We start from the raw sequence: 16,143 nt of genomic DNA, 5'->3' as shown, positions 1-16,143 counted from the left end.
TTTTACTGAAGTAATTTTTAAAAGGTAAACACTCACCATATCTTAGTCACACTGCATGTACTGTACAGAGACTAAAATTTATACATCAAAACTGTACAAATTATATGAAGCAACCAGCACTCAGATCAAGCCACAGTGACTTCAAACTTTCCCACGGTCTGCTGCCAATTCATATCCGGTAGTTATTACTCATTTGACTTTCAGTGTCGTAGACCAGTTTTGTCTGTATTTGAACTGCATTTAAGCTGCATATTCACAGTCAACACACAGTGCATTCTTTGTTGTCTGGCTTCTTTTCCTCAGTACAAAATTTAGAAATGTTTTTCCATGTTGCTTCATTTCACTCATTTTCATTATTGCTGACCAACTCCACATAGTCCACTTCAATAGCTGATCTATGTCAAGGATGTTTTTAGATTTGGGTTGATGTACATGTTGTTGTTACAGTCTTGTAACTTTTCTGGCATCTCCATACATGTGCATATTTTGTTTCCTGTATATCCAAAATTGGAGTTACTGAATCAGGATGTAGGTGAACGTTCAGCCATAAATATAAAGCTTTATTTGTACCACTCTTCCATTCTTTCAAGCAGCTTGTGAAAATTCCATTTGCTCCATATTTTCTCCAAGACTTGGTATTGTGAGTTTTTCTAATTTTATTCCTAATTTAGGTAAGCAATATGTTATGTGTTCACTGGGAAATCTTCTTTCGCAAGTTGCCTATTTATGTATTTTGCCTATACTAATTTTATTAAATTACCTTTCTGTCATTCATATGTATTTGATATGCCTTTTGCCAGTTACAAATATATGCCACCTCCAAGGTTTGTCATTTAACAAGCTTCATATTTTTCTTCGTTATTGTCTAGAAGCCTTATTTTATTTTTCATATTTACATCAACAGTCTTATCTAGAACTTACTTTTGCTTATGCTGTGAGATGAAGTCAAAACTCATACCTCCTTCATCTTAAAAATTTAACTTAACAAGTTGATAAACACGTAGTAGGTGTAACATAGTCATATGAAAGCACTTGCTAGAAATAGAATTCACACATCCAGAAAGAGACAATTTTATTTTGTTTCTTTTATACAAATGACAAAACCCAGGAAACAGTAATTTGCGAGTTCTAAAAACTGGAAACTTTATGAAAGTAGCAAACTCAATCACCTTGGTCTCCTCTCAAATTCTAAATAGTGAGGTTTATTACACTTTGCTCTCCGAATGTCTGTTTGATCTATTCACCAGCAGCATTTTTTTCTTTTCATATTTTTTTCTGTTGTTTCCTTTTCCTCAGCCTTATTGTCCTCCCTCGCACTCTGCCTTTTCTGAGCATTACCATCATTTTTGTAAAGTGAGAGTTTGTGTATGTGTGGATCAGTTTGTGGACTATATAATGTTCTACTGGACAATTTTTCTAAAAGTACACCAAGATTTTCCTGTCTTAATTATTTTAGCTTTAAAACTAATCTTGATATATGATAATTTAATCTTTAAATAGTTTACTTTTGTTATCTTGGACGTTTTAGATCCTTACATTACTATATAAAAGCTTGAAACAGCTTGTCAATTTTAAGAAACAAACAAGCCAAACAAAACACTTGGAATTTTTAACATTTTCAGTGACACTACATCTTTTTATATGAAAGCAAAGTATTGTTTTCTGTTTATTGAGATCTTTAATTTCTTTCAATACTTTACATTGTTCTACCTTGAAGATTCACCTGTCACAAATTTACTCGTAGATACTCACATTTTGTTTTAATGCTAATGTGAATAGTTTTAGTTTAAATTTTATATTCTCTTCTTTGTTGTGAGAAAAACAATTCTCTTCTTTGTTGATTTTTTTTCTGAATGCCTATCCTATAATAATTTGCCTTTTGCTATTTGTTGATATTTGCTTTATACCTAACATTGGGTCAACGTAGTTTGTTCATTTGATGTTTATTCTGCATTTGCTGGGAAGAAGATATGTAACGTAGGTAAAGGTTATTGATTATGCTCTTCAAATCTACCATGGGTATACTGAACTTTTGTGTGCTTGTTCTTTTTTTTTTTTTTTTTTTTGGTTTTTCTCCGGTACTGGGAACCGAACTCATGACCTTGCGCTTGCCAGGCAGGCGCTTTTGCCGCTGAGCTAAATCCCCAGCCCCTTGTGTGCTTGTTCTAACAGTGCCTGGAAAAGGTTTGTTGACATCACCCACTATAAAAAGGATTTACTCCTGTATTCTTTAGTGGTGCATTATGTGGCCTAATATATTTTGAAGCTACATTATTAAGTACCACAAACTCAGAACTGTAATGTGCTGGCAAAACTGACTTTTATTTTAATTAAATGTCCCTTATAAGTCACAGGAATTTCTTGGCTTCAGTGTCTAATTTTTCTGACGTGCACACACACACACACACACACACACACACACACACGTCTCACACTGCCACATTTTAAAAAAAATTTTTCATGATGGCACATATTTTTCAATCTTTTGCTTCAATATTTTGTATTGCTACATTGTGGGTGTGTCTCTTTTAATCAAAACAGAACTGCATGTAGGTTTTTTCAATTATTTTAGCCTGAAAAACTGTTTTTGACTGTTCAGAGTGCTTACATATTACTATATTTGACTTTTAAAGTTACCTTTTTAGTCTTTGTTTTCTGCTTGCTGACCCATTCTCTATATCCTTTTCTCTACTCTCTGGCAGATGTTTGGATTAATATCTTTGCAATTCTTTCTTTTTTTCTGTTTAGTCTTGCTAACTGTTACTTTGTTGTACTTTTAATGATTATCGCAGAGGTTACAGTGAGCATTATTGACTAATTAAAGATTAGCATAAATTAGAAGGCTTTCTACCTCCAAGGAGTTTTGGAACACTTTAATTCCACTGGCCTCTCTCCCACTCTGTGTCCTACACAGGTCATGCATTTTCCATTCGGCCTCTATGTGAAACCCCGCTAGGCATCAGCACTGTTGCCATGCTGCCCCTTGGATATTTTCTCGGTGGACCCACCTACCTACTCTCCAGTACTGCATGAAATTGTGATTTCCTTCTTGGATCACTTTGCTCTTTCCAAACTCTTGCATGTACCATTTTCCTCATCCTGCAGGACACATATTATCATTGCTTTGATTAATTTAAAATGGCATTATCTTGTTTTGAGGATAATGGATATTTCCACTGAATAAAATACATTAAGTTGGCAGTCCTTTTCTCTCAGAATTTTGAAGATTCTGTTCCATTTTCTTTGGGTTCTGTTACTGTGGTTTAAGAAGCTTGCTTACATTTACTGCTACTTATTTCAAAGTTGTTTTTCCCTTGAAATAGTCTTGGTCTTTTTTTTTGGTTTTTCTCCGGTACCGGGAACCGAACTCACGACCTTGCGCTTGCCAGGCAGGCGCTTTGCCGCTGAGCTAAATCCCCAGCCCTTGAAATAGTCTTATGATTATTATTTTTGGTTACTTCTGGTTTTCAGCTTAGCTAATACATACATCTAGGTATAGATTTTCTCTGTTCCTGTCCCATTTGGGGTTAATGGTGTTCCTTGAGTTTAAGTAAATTTTAGTAGTGGATTTTTTTTCATTTATTGATCTTTAAATATTGCTTTTTCCAAGTTCTCTTTGCTCATTCTTGTTCACCAATTAGAAATGTGTCAGTCTTTTCCCCTGTGTTTTAAAAATTTTTTTATGAGATTTTATGTGATTTTTATCCTTTTTAAAAAAACCCTGTTTTCCAATCTGCCATTTTCTACTGACTGTTATTCCTATCCTCTCATATTCTAACTATCCTCTTCCAAAGCTCCATATCTATTGAATATTTAATGTTAGCTATTTTTCAGTTTCAGAATTTCCATTTGAGTTTTTAAAAATAAATCCCAGTAGAAAATTCTCTAATTCCATCTGCTTTCTTGAAATTACTAATTGTAGTTACTTCAAGTCCATCAATTCCATAACTCCTTAGATATTTGTTCCTGGGTTCTGTTTATTTCATGGTTTTGTTAATGCAACACAATAAATTCAGCCGTGGTGAGTGCAAAGCCAAAAAGCAAACCTAGAAAGAAAAAAACAAAGAAAATTTTATTACTTGTAGCAAGTAGGGAGGACAGGAGAATGATTCTAAATCAGAGTCTGTCTGAACAAAGAAAGCAGAGGAAATTTATTAGTGACATTTCTGCAAATTCGTACTGGAGAGGTTTGTCATCAGGTGCACAGAACACCTTCCTGGGTGTGTGTTTGTCAAGATCCTTTTTCCTCATGCATTATGTGTTTAAAAATGGCAGACAGGTACACTTCCAGGGCAGAACATTTAGTATAGTTACTAGATTATAAGGGATGATAAAGAAATATGGTAAACATCTCAATTAAAAAATACTATTACATCAAAAGACACTCTGCTATTCCTCTCAAAATATATGGAATCACTTCTGACATACACTTATCATATTCTTCCTGACTCTTTCTGCAGCACTTCTGGAAGTCTTCTCTCATGAGTGTCTTTACAAGATGTAAAGTACTGTAAATACTGCTGCTGAGTGCCATCCAATGGAAAGACATGCTGGTAAAAACATGACAGTGTCTCCTCATCCACTTTATTCACCAGACATGGCACCCTGTGATTTCTGACTCTTTCTCCTACCCAAAATGATCAGGAAAGATGTTTTGAATCGATTCAGGACATTGAGGCACCCAGCACCAATGATACTCATGGAAGAAGACTTCCTCCTTCAGAAGAACTGCTTCCTCAATTGGCAAGAATGATGTTATAAGTGTGCTTGAGGAGACGGAAAGTATTTTGAGTAGAATTAGTGTCAATGTATTTTTCAGAAACCCCAATGAAAGCTTGAGAGCATTAGAAGGCATCATTTCCTTGGGGATTTCTGCACTCTCATTTAAGCCCTTTAAATCAGTACCTTCCTCTTCTAGGTGTCTTAGCTACCCTTTCTGGCTTCCTTCCTCCACCTCCTCCATGATGACTTGCAAATCTACAAATTAGCAGTATTCTGCATAAAAAAGCACAGCTGAAAATCATATTCACCTTTCTGTACTTCCCTTGTGCTGGAGGTTTTATTTCTTAAAATCTTACCTTGTGGGCAGTTTTCTACAGCCTTTGAACAAATAAGTTTTTTTTTTCCCCTCTTCAGTATTTTTAGCTGTACTTGGCAAAGGAACTTGTCTGAAAAAAATCTTTTGTGCAATTACTAAAATTATTTGAAATCCCTCTAGCATGAGTTATTTTGAAGCATATAAAATTTTACTCCTGTGGCATACAAACATCTGCTAAAATTGAAACCTTTCTCAGTGTAAGTCCTTCCCTTAAAACTGAAACAATCACAGTCAAAACCACTTGTAGCATTATGTTCGGAATGAGAAATGTGAGTCCTAACTGGAAAGTACAAAAAGTTAGCCTAAAATAATAGTGTTCCAGCATTGCGAAGGAGACCAGAGATCACCAGAAATTACAAAAATTATGATTCTATTTAGGATCCTTAAGGTAGAGAGAACCTCAAACTAGTACCAACTTAATGCCTCTATAATTTCTTAAAATTTTTTTTATTAGCCTGTGTTTGTAGTACATAATGATTGTATTCACTGTGGGATTCTGTGCACGTACACAACACATTCTGATTCTTTTTACATTGTCTTCTCCTCCCTCCCTCCAGCTCTAGGTGTTTCTTCTTAAAATGCCAGATCGAGTTTTCAGTAAATATGTCCCAAGAGAGTTTTAAAATGGGGCTATATCTACAATGTTGATATGTATTAAGATAGAGTGTATAACTAACAAGTTTGTAGACAGTATCAAATGATGTACAAGATAATTACAACATCTATAAAATATTAATTTACAGTGCTGACATAAAACTTTAAGCAAGTAAGAGCCGTTTGAGGAACTTGTTTTCCTTTCAGTACTTGTGGATATCTTTATGACTGCACGTACAGCTTTTTTTTAGAGATCATAGTAAACATAAAAGTGGAGCTGTGAACAAATGAACCCCCCTCTTCTGTCATTCTAATACACACTGTTGTTAAGTGTCCTCTTAATTCTAATTAAATGAGATGATTATAGTGTCATATTTTAGTCAGTGCTATATGCTAAGAAAACTCAAACTGTGCTTGGTGGTGCATGCCTGTAATCACAAAATGCTGGGAGTCTGAGGCAGAAGGATTGGAAGTTCTAACCTAGCCTGGGGAATTTAGTGATTTAGGAAGACCCGATCTCAAAATTTTAGAAAGAGAAAGAATCTTTTTGTGTGTGTGTGTGTGTGCGTGTGTGTGTGTGTGTGTGTGTACGTGCATGTGTGCATGCATGGGAAGGCTGGGGATGTAGCTCAGTGCAAAGGTGCTAGATTCGATTTCAAGTACTACAAAAAAAAAGTTAATACAAGTGCTAGCCACCAAAATTATAAAAAAAGAAACTTTAGGTCACTGGTGCAGTATAGCATAATTCTGTAAATAATGTAAGCAGTACACAAATACACAGTTTATCTCCCATTTTAAAAATAATACTATCCCCCATATTTTACAGAGGGGGAGGCAGGAAGATGATTAGTAATAAAATAAATAATTCAAACTAATAAATTAATTCAAGTAAAATAAATTAATTCAAATAAAATATTTGACTCAGCATAGTGGCAAAACCTTTATACATATTTCTTCACACTTGGTCTTACTGTCATTTTGTAACTTGGTCTTCAAGAGGTTGGCCATTCTGAGCTAGTGTGCTGAAATGGTTTTGAGGTTTTACAATCTGTTGACACTTGGAGGAACTTAGAACTCCCCAGCTTCCTTCTGTCTGCTGAGCTCTCCAGGGCCCTGATGAACTCATGTAGAATATTCTGGTGTCACATCAGCACTGAGGTTTGAAAGAATCCTTTTTGGAAGTTGGGCAGGTAGCCCATCTCTGCACCTCACCCTGAGGCATCCAACTCTCCAAGGTAAGTGCAAAAGATTGGGCAGGTAAATGAGTCTGATGCAGAAAGTAGGCATCTTCAGAGGCGCTTGCTATAAAAAGCACGTCTATTTACTGTGACCACAACTCTTCCACCATACAAAAGAATTGTTCTTCTCTCCCTGAAGGTGTACTTAGAAGTGTTTGAAGAAGTGTATTGAAAATGGCATAGGCAATAATGGTTATTATAATTCTTTCCATTCCATTTTTTTTTGCTTCTTAAAAAATTTATTTTAAAAATAAAAGAAGGAAAACATATTAACAAACAGACATCCATTTTTTCCATTCCATTTTTAAAGTACTGCATGACAGGGAGAATGTGACAATGCCTTTTAAAATTCACATGAAAATCAAGACCAACATTTGCTCAAACAATCGTGTTTTAAGTATCATTTCTGTTACACTATTATTTCTTATTTATAGGAATCAGTATGCTTTAAATATGTGGGGTGAAATACCATACAAAATTTAAAAAAAAATAAATCAGTGATCGCACAACACGAATTTAAGAACTTATTCTTATTTCTTGATAGAATGGTTTTTGGTACATCATGAGTTCACCCAACTTCAGCTTCCTACGCAACTGTGTAATTATTTATCAGAAAAAATATTTGTGAAGAATTTCTGTAATTATTTTTATTTATATTGGGGTTAAACCAATCAATCAGTTTGTCCCTCTGCTAATCAATCAATGGGAGTAACTGAAAGAAATATGGATGAAAAATCAAGTGATGTAAATGTTAGTCCCATTCTAGTAACTGGATGAATACTTCAAGTACTCTTTTTTTGTCTTTTTTGCAACAGGGTCTCGCTATGCACTTCAGGCTGGCCTTGAGCTCACTTTGTAGCCCAGGCTGGTCTTGAACCTGAAATGATCTTCCTGCCTCAGCTGCCTGAGTGCTGGGATTATAGGCATGCACCACCATGCTTAGCATACTTTGGGTACTATTAGCTTACTACCTTCAAACAAAAGCTTGGCAAGCTTCTCTTAAGGGCTAGATAGCAAATATTTCAGTCATTGTAGGGTAAGGAGTAAAACTGAAGATGACACATGAATACTTATATAACTATTTAAAATGCAATCATTTAAACATATAAAATCTAGTCTTAGTTTTCACAGACTCAACCAAAATAAATCATGACCTGAATTTAGTTTAGGGGCCATTATTTCCCAATGACTGTCCTATGCACTGATTTTCAATACTGTAAAATCAAAGACAGAACAAGTCAGACTTGCTCAACAGGATCACTCTCAGTTTGAGTATATGTAAATACATGTGCTTTTTAAATGGGAGAAATAGACACAGATTTCATTAGATTTTTAAAGTGGTTATGAATCTAACTATGGTGAAATATACAAGACTAGCTGAATTCTGAAGTGTAAAGTGTGCCTGTGAAATGTTTGTTGATGTCTTCTATGTATAATACTTTGTGCTAGCACTCTAAGAAGTATCAATGTTGTAACGAAAATAATGTATCAAAATATTTTGTAAAATGTTAGAATATGTGCAAATCAATGATGACCTTCAAATAACCTTGAGAAAAACTTCATTGATCAAATGCTTCCAAAATATTATTTTGCAAGTTATTTTCAAAGTTAGCTCATAAGTTATGTGACAATATATGCCAGATTTTCTTATCATCCCACCTTATTTTGGAAGTCAGTGGTATCTTTCATGACAATCAAAATCCAACAATATAAAAGAATAATCTTTTTTATAAGAATGTGATCTGCTTAACGCAGGATTTATGCCTTTCCTACTTTGTATTATATATATATATATATATATATATATATATATATATATATATTTTTTTTTTTTTTTTTGATACCGGGAATCGAACTCACAACCTTGTGCTTGCCGGGCAGGCGCTGTGCAGCTGAGTTAAATCCCCAGCCTTCAACTTTCTATTCTAGAACAGTATTTGGAACACAGTAAATATCCAACATCTTTACAATAGATATGTGAATGAATGAAAAGATAAAGACATCAAAGCTGAGATTATGTGCGATAGATCCTGAAAATTTAGAACCCCAAATGTTCTAAAAATTGTGATTGCTAAGCTCAAAGATGGCTTTTCTTTTTAAATTTTGATGTAATGGGGATTTCAAAATTCTTGGTTAACTGATGATTGTAGGTCTTGAGGATTAAGTCACTTTCGAAAAAGAATGACATTTGTTGAAGTTGACTCACATTAGAGAGGAGTCTCACAAAGCTGCTGGCAACCTACTTCTGGAATGGGTGACTACAGAGTGAAGTTTTGTTAATTGCCTTCTTTATCTGAGCTCTTCAGCTCTTCTCTGAGTTTGTTGGAGGATGTACAGCGAATGCATGATACAAAAAGGTAGGATTGTCTGAACAGTCTGGCCACATAGAATCAAGGGCACTGTGCCACTCCTTGCTAAAAAAGTTCGGACTGAGCTATGTCCTCTGCCCATTGTGGGTGCCACACTCAGAGTCTGGGATTTCCCAGTTTCCTCACAGAACAGGGGAATGTCTCTTCTCTTTTGAGGCACGATCCCATTTCAAAACAAAAGAAAAACTATAGTAGCTAGCGTACGGCTCCTTCATTTCTCAGGGGAAGTTTAAATGTTAAGATTTGAAAGCTTTAGGAAATGTTAACACAAATCCTACACAGTCCTGAATGTATCTGGTGGTATGCCTGTAACCTCCTTAAAAAAGTTCAGGTCACCTCTATGCCTCCCCACCCTCAAAACCCCCGACCCAGAAGCTATTGGGGAAATAGCAATGAAATGTTTACGTTGAGATAGAATTTTCCTTAGAGTAAGTGAAATATCCTCTACATTAAATAGCACCCTTTGTTCACAGGGTTAGTGGTTATACTGAAGATATGAGCCTGGGTCTCCTTCCGCGGGAGATAAATCTCAGACGTAGTCCAAAGACCAAAATTCTCATTAATGGGACCTCATATTCTTAATCATGCTCCAGGGTCTCACTGAGGTGGTGACAGGAAGCTGAGTCCCTCCCCGAGGATTTCAGAAACTCCCTGGGCAGTGCTTGTGGATTCTACAGGTCCAGGATGGGTAGCTGGTGTCCCTCTCGCTCTGACTCCTGTCCTGAGTGCTGTCTCCCTTCCAATGACTTCTGCACTTCTCTGCTAAACTTTACTGCAAAAGACACCCGATGCCCCTCCAACCCCTTCTCAAACATCGCTGATCAATATCTGCGGCATGTTTTTTTTTTTTATTTCCTATAAGCTTCTTAAAGGACCATATTGTAGATCTTTGAAGCTTTGGAGCCACACAATCTTTGTTGCAACTAATCAGCTTCACAGTTATGGTGAGAAAAGAGCCACGGACAATCCATCAGTTAATAGGCATTGTTAGGATCCGATAAAAACACTATTTATTACATCGAGGGGGCCCCCATGGGCTGCAGTCTGCTGGACTTTGAAGGACCTGGACCTTCAGGTGTCGAGTACCTGAAAAGAACTGAAAATAATTACAGTGTAGTAGACAGAAAATAAAACTCGAAGTTAGAAAAAGCTCCTAGAGGTATCAGTGCTGTTTCTTTCTGGAAGGCCCAGCTTCCATTTTAGACCTGACCTGAGGCCATGCTGCTGAGACTTACTCAGAGTCCTGGTCAGGAGTCTTCTTTCCTTCTGGTCTTGGCTTAAAAGATTTCAAGTTTTGCCCATCACCCTGACATGGGAAGTCTCAGCTGGAGGACGTCAGAAACCAGCTCATTTCACAGTCATCTCTGACATTATGTAGAAAGACAGTCTCTGTAGGTCTGAAGGAGTTCCAGTATTACAAATGGAACTCATCATCCATTCCACCACTAAAAGTCTCACAAAGTCATCCTTTCTTCCTTAAAGAGAGGGTCTATCTTGAAGATAAAGTTCCTTTTTCTGTCCCATTTTTATTACTTTTGCAGCAAAATATGAGGTGTGATAAAAATATACTGCATGTTTAAGTTTATTATAGTAAAAGACCTATTGCCATGTGTCCCAATCAAAATATTCTCCCTTGGTTCAAATACACTTATCCCATTATTCTTACCATTGTCTGAAGCAGTTCTGGAAGTCATCTTTCATGAGTGTCTTTACGAGGTATGATCAAAAATCCAGTGAATACTGCTGCTGAGGGCCATTCAGGGGAAAGGAAGTGTTCTAAAAATCTTATTCACAGGATCTGGCACTGTGCAACTCTGGTTGTCTCTCAAAGTCAAAATGACCATGAAAGGTACACATTTTGAATTGTTTCAGGACACTAAGGGCTGTGTAACTAAAGATACTCACAAGAAAGGACTCCAAGAACTGCTTCAGAAGCTGTTAGAATGATGGGATAAGTGTTTTCAAAATGAGAGGGAAGATTTTGAAGGGCATTAATGGTAAAGTGTCCTTTACTGTAATAAGCTTTTAAGACTTAAGCATTCAGTGTGTATTTTGATCATACCTTGTACATAAAAATTACTATTTCAAACCTTCTTGCATATAATTCAGTAGCTTAAGCACATTCATTTTGTTTTGGAACTGCCATTATCATTCATTTCCAGAATGTTTTTACCATCTCATAATGAAACTTAATGTATTAAGCAATCATTTCTGTTTTCTCATTCCTTGGGCCCCTGGAATTCTCTATTCTATTTTCAGTCTATGAACTTGACTACCTTAGATCCTCTGTATAAGTGAGTTCTTGTAATATTTGTTCTGTTGTATAAAGACAAATTCTGTATGTCTTCTTGGAATCATATGAATAAAAATTACACATATTTTCTGTTTCTAGCTATGTCTGGTGTGGAAAAATTGGAAGCTGGTGTGAGAACACCCCATTGGACATATTATTTTCACATATTATCTCCCACTATTCTCCAACCCGCTGCCCTGCAGGCAGACATTGTAAATCTTCTCCTTCAACATGTCCCTATGGATGCCTACCATGTAACCACTTCATTTTCTTTTCTGGGGCTCCAAATCATCAGACCCAGCACAAAGACCCTTGATATAGGTAGATACAATTATTCTTGTCTGCCTTTCAGCACAGTAGTGCTCACATGACCCTTCTCCACTGCCTTGTACAAGAGATGATTCTAGTGCAGGCCTAATCTTTTGGTTTTCATCTCCTTGTAGTCTAGAGGGAGTTTCTCTAGGCCTGAGCACAGTCTTTATTTTATACAATCATCCAGCATAGAAGTTTAAACATGAGATACAAATTTTTAAACAATTTAAATAATCGTCACATTTATTTGAGACTCTATTTCTCTTTTTCCCTTTTTCAAATTCATATTCCATGTATATATAACTTATCCCATAAACATCTCTATCAAGAGAAACTGTGGAATGGGCCTATTTAAAATATCTTCCTAAAAAGCAAATCTGACATCAATGCATTTAGGTTTTTTTTGAGATTCAGGAAAAATAATGTTCAATAGTAAAACAGGGATTATTATATCTACTTCATTCTTTAAGGTGAAGTGATATAGATAAGTGTATAAATGGATAAATAAACATATTAAAAAATTTTGTACAACATGCATTCTAGGAGATTATAATCCTGTTGAAAGGACATAATTTATACATGTAAAACAAATGTGTAGACCATACATCATTATGAAAATTGTACATTGCTAAATGCATTATAGTTTTTAAAGAAGAGGTAGGTATAATCATTCTTATTTAATTTTCCTTCCAGAAATTTTAATTAAGAGAAATTTCATGTTTAGTGTCAAATTTTCTTCATGGGAAAAGATCCTAGGACAAGCCAGTTCAAATATTTCCCCTTGGGGCTGGGGATTTAGCTCAGTGGCAAAGCGCCTGCCTGGCAAGCGCAAGGTCGTGAGTTCGGTTCTTGGTACCGGAGAAAAACCAAAAACCACACACACACAAAAAAATATTTGTCCTTAGCAAAGACATTTACAAAAAAAGAATGTTCAGATATCTTTGTCTGACTAAAGTTTATTAGTATAACTTTATGAGTATAAATATGAAGAATGTCCAGTAAATATCATTAGCCAAGTGGCTGAGTGGGTAGCTAGCTTTGTAGCTACTTTTCTACACTAGATCTTAACACGAGTAAGACATCTGAAAACCATCAATTTAAAACCTTTTATCAAGAATGCAAATTGCTTTCCAGAAGAACAAGTGAGTTGAATTATAACAGGGAAGCTTTGTCCCTGGCCCGGTTTGACACCAGTTTTTGTCTGTTACAAACAAGGAGCTGAAGCCTCAAGGTTCCTGGCTTGTCTTGCACATCAGGAGGGTGAATTCTGAAGTCCCACCCCCCCCCAGGCATGAGTAGTCAAGGGCAGACCTTGAGAACTGTGGAGGAGGGAAGTCGGTAAAGGTGGGAAAAAACATGGGTCCACCAGAAGGTTAAGACTCTGAGTCTTGATGTGTGGATAATATTTCAACAAACTGCAGAGAACCTGACTGTCAGATACAGTAATGTTAGCGAGCTAGCAGAAGAGTTCCTTGAGTCCTTGTGTTCTTGATGAAAAGAATTCAGTCAAGACAAAAAGAGCGCTATGAAAATAAATGCAGAATATATTGTAAAGAAAAAATAGCGCAAAGCAAAAGGGACAGGGTGGGCAAAAGCCAAGATGGCAGTCACTCAGAAAGGCAGTTTGGACTTCTTTTTATATATAGGACAGTAACTCCCAAGCCTTAGGAACCACACTAGTTATTACTGTTTCCTTGGTGAAGATGCCTATGGATATTTCCTTTTAATAGTTACCTTGGAAATTCTGTATTTTACTTGTAAAATGTCTTTTTTATTCTGTATAGATGGTATTTTCTCTAAAGTGAACTATTGTCTCTGAGGATTTAATCATATAAAATATCTTCAAAAGAAACTTAAGGGAGAAAGTTTTTAATGTAAGCCAGGTCTTAGTTTTAATGTGGGTGCTGTGAATAGATCTTGAAATGAATTTTTGTTTTGTTTTTGTCATCACTGGGTCATTGGCTGTAGCAGCCAGGAGTACTGAGGCTTTGATGGACTGTTTTGAAGAAGAAATGACCTCAAAGTTTTAACTGAACATGCAGTGCAGCTATGAACACTGTGTGACTTGCAGAGTTCATTAAGTTGTGTAGGGACAATTTTGGTGTGAGATCTATTAGACAATTACCAATATATGTAATGAGGCCTTTGTTTGTTTGTTTAACTATAATTGAGCTCGCATGTTCTTTTGATCCTTTTGTCTTGTTATCTGCCTAATAGTAAGACAATGAATCTCCAGGTAAGTTTATATCAGAATCACCTGACCCACTTATCAGCACCAAATTAAAGGACCTCACATGAATTATGATCCAGAGGGCTGTGATGAGCCTGTGGGCATTTGTGCTTTGGCCAGTCTTCTCAGGGAATCCTGAAGACTAGTGGGTAGATGGTTGATTCTTTCTTAGTCTGTATTCTTCACCTTGGATATTAAGTGCTAACACCAACGATCCAACTAACAGCTCTTTGAAGGTTTATATCTGAAAGAAAGAGGTATAGAGATGCTTATAAGACATCCATAAAGAAGACCTTTGCATCCTAGTGCCAGGGCCCAGCATTTTGTTATACACAAAGGAATTATATATTTCATGGGACATTGGGCTAGTCAGTTTGTATTACTTACACTTTCTTTGTAAGAAGATAAGGGTATCATTTACTCCCAAGAAGCAGACATGCCTTGCTCTATCCCAGATATGTGCCTACTTTGAGCTCCACCAAGCCTCAGCATCTTTATAAGGAAAAGTGATTGTGATATCTAACTCATGAGAATTATAATAATCAAAAGGAACAGGGCTTAAAAAAGAATGGGATAGGACTGTTAAATATTTTTAGGAAGATGTTACCCTTTGTTTCATGAAGAACATGTGGAATATACTCTTTAACAAATATTTTTTTAAATGTACAGATGTTTTGTTATTGTAGCTAAAATAACTCTTAAGCATCATGTTTCTGATATTTTTGTAATTTTTTCCATACTTCTGTGCAGTTGTTTACCAAATTATTTTTGTTTGAAGTGTGGTTGTTTTCCCTTCTCTTCTCAGCCTTTTGCAATAAAAAAAGAAAGAAAAGAAGAAGTGGAGGTCTATGAATTGAATAGGCATCTAATATTCTATATGTCTCGAGCTGTGTAACTTAATATTCTGATGCTTGATCATTTGTTTTATTATGTAATTGATAGAATGGCAATGTATATTAATGTTATTTCAATTGAATCTAATGTTAGTTCATATGTTTAGACTGTCTGGATACGTGTGATTATAGTTCTGTGGGAGAAGTAATTTGTCAGTGTTCACCAGCTTGTAAAATGTTAGAGGGTGAGCTTAAACATGTAAATAAATAAGGAAATGCACTTATTATCACTGAGGAAAACATAAAAGGAATAAAATATGAAAAGTACCTAGGACATAGTATTATTCAATAGTGAGTATTTTTCTTCCTTCCTACCACCTTGTACTGCTTATTTTAATACCCACAAGTACAATTAAGCTAAAACTATCAACCTCGCACCTTCCATCCATCAGTATCATTCATTAGAAGACACCAGTATTTGAACAGGTGAGGTTGTTTACTGGTTGCAGGGAGGGAGAACTCACACCACTGGGGACCATGGGGATCTCAGTGAGCGGGTGCTACAAACTATCTACTGTCCGATTGGGGGTTTGGTTGGTGACTAAGTAAGTGTTCACTCTGTACTGGATGCTGTCGGAAAACAGAGACGCTTTTATGATTAAGTAAAGAAATAGCAATCACTAATTTTAACCAAGAAAGGGAGATTTTGATATTTAATGGATGCCCGGGAACATTGTTTTTATCTATGCTCAGACAAAATTACACAATGACTTTGTTTAACCTCACATTATTATGGCCTTAGAGTGATCTTATTAGAGCCTTTGGCCTTTTCTTTTTGTCACATCCAAATTGAAGCAGATGCAGGCAAAAAACAGACATTCTTTTGATTTTTGAAAGACTGAATATTTATTGAGCACTTATTGTGTCCAACAAGCTAAGCTTTTATTTCTCCAACAATCTTACGGGTGCATAACCTGAATGAAGTAGGATTTGAAGCCAGATGTAGCTGATTTTTTTTTTTTTTTTTTTTACAAGAAAAGCTTCTAAATGAATTCCCACCATTCACTGGAAATGGATTGCCTTTTACTTTACTTACAACAGAAAAAAATACTTTGATCTATAACCAAGGATTGATTTCTTTGGGAAAAAATCAGAAAGAAAATGTTTTTGGGCTTT

The 16,143-nt window shown here is 35.8% G+C and overlaps 1 protein-coding gene across 1 annotated transcript in view; it reads left to right on the top strand.

The window, feature by feature from the left end:
* The first annotated feature begins 6,766 nt into the window (after positions 1–6,766).
* The window catches only part of LOC102027950 (probable G-protein coupled receptor 141), a 56,300-nt gene continuing 46,923 nt past the window's right edge, over positions 6,767–16,143 (top strand). Inside the window, exon 1 of the mRNA XM_013521096.1 lies at positions 6,767–6,927. The gene's annotated coding sequence lies outside the window, so the exon portion shown is untranslated. The remainder of the gene's footprint in view (positions 6,928–16,143) is intronic.

The sequence above is a fragment of the Chinchilla lanigera genome, unplaced genomic scaffold (genome assembly GCF_000276665.1).
Source record: "Chinchilla lanigera isolate Chin_1 unplaced genomic scaffold, ChiLan1.0 scaffold00059, whole genome shotgun sequence".
In the NCBI taxonomy this organism is placed as follows: Eukaryota; Metazoa; Chordata; class Mammalia; order Rodentia; family Chinchillidae; genus Chinchilla; species Chinchilla lanigera.
Note: the sequence above shows the minus strand (reverse complement) of the source record. Positions and strands in the feature narration are given on the sequence as shown.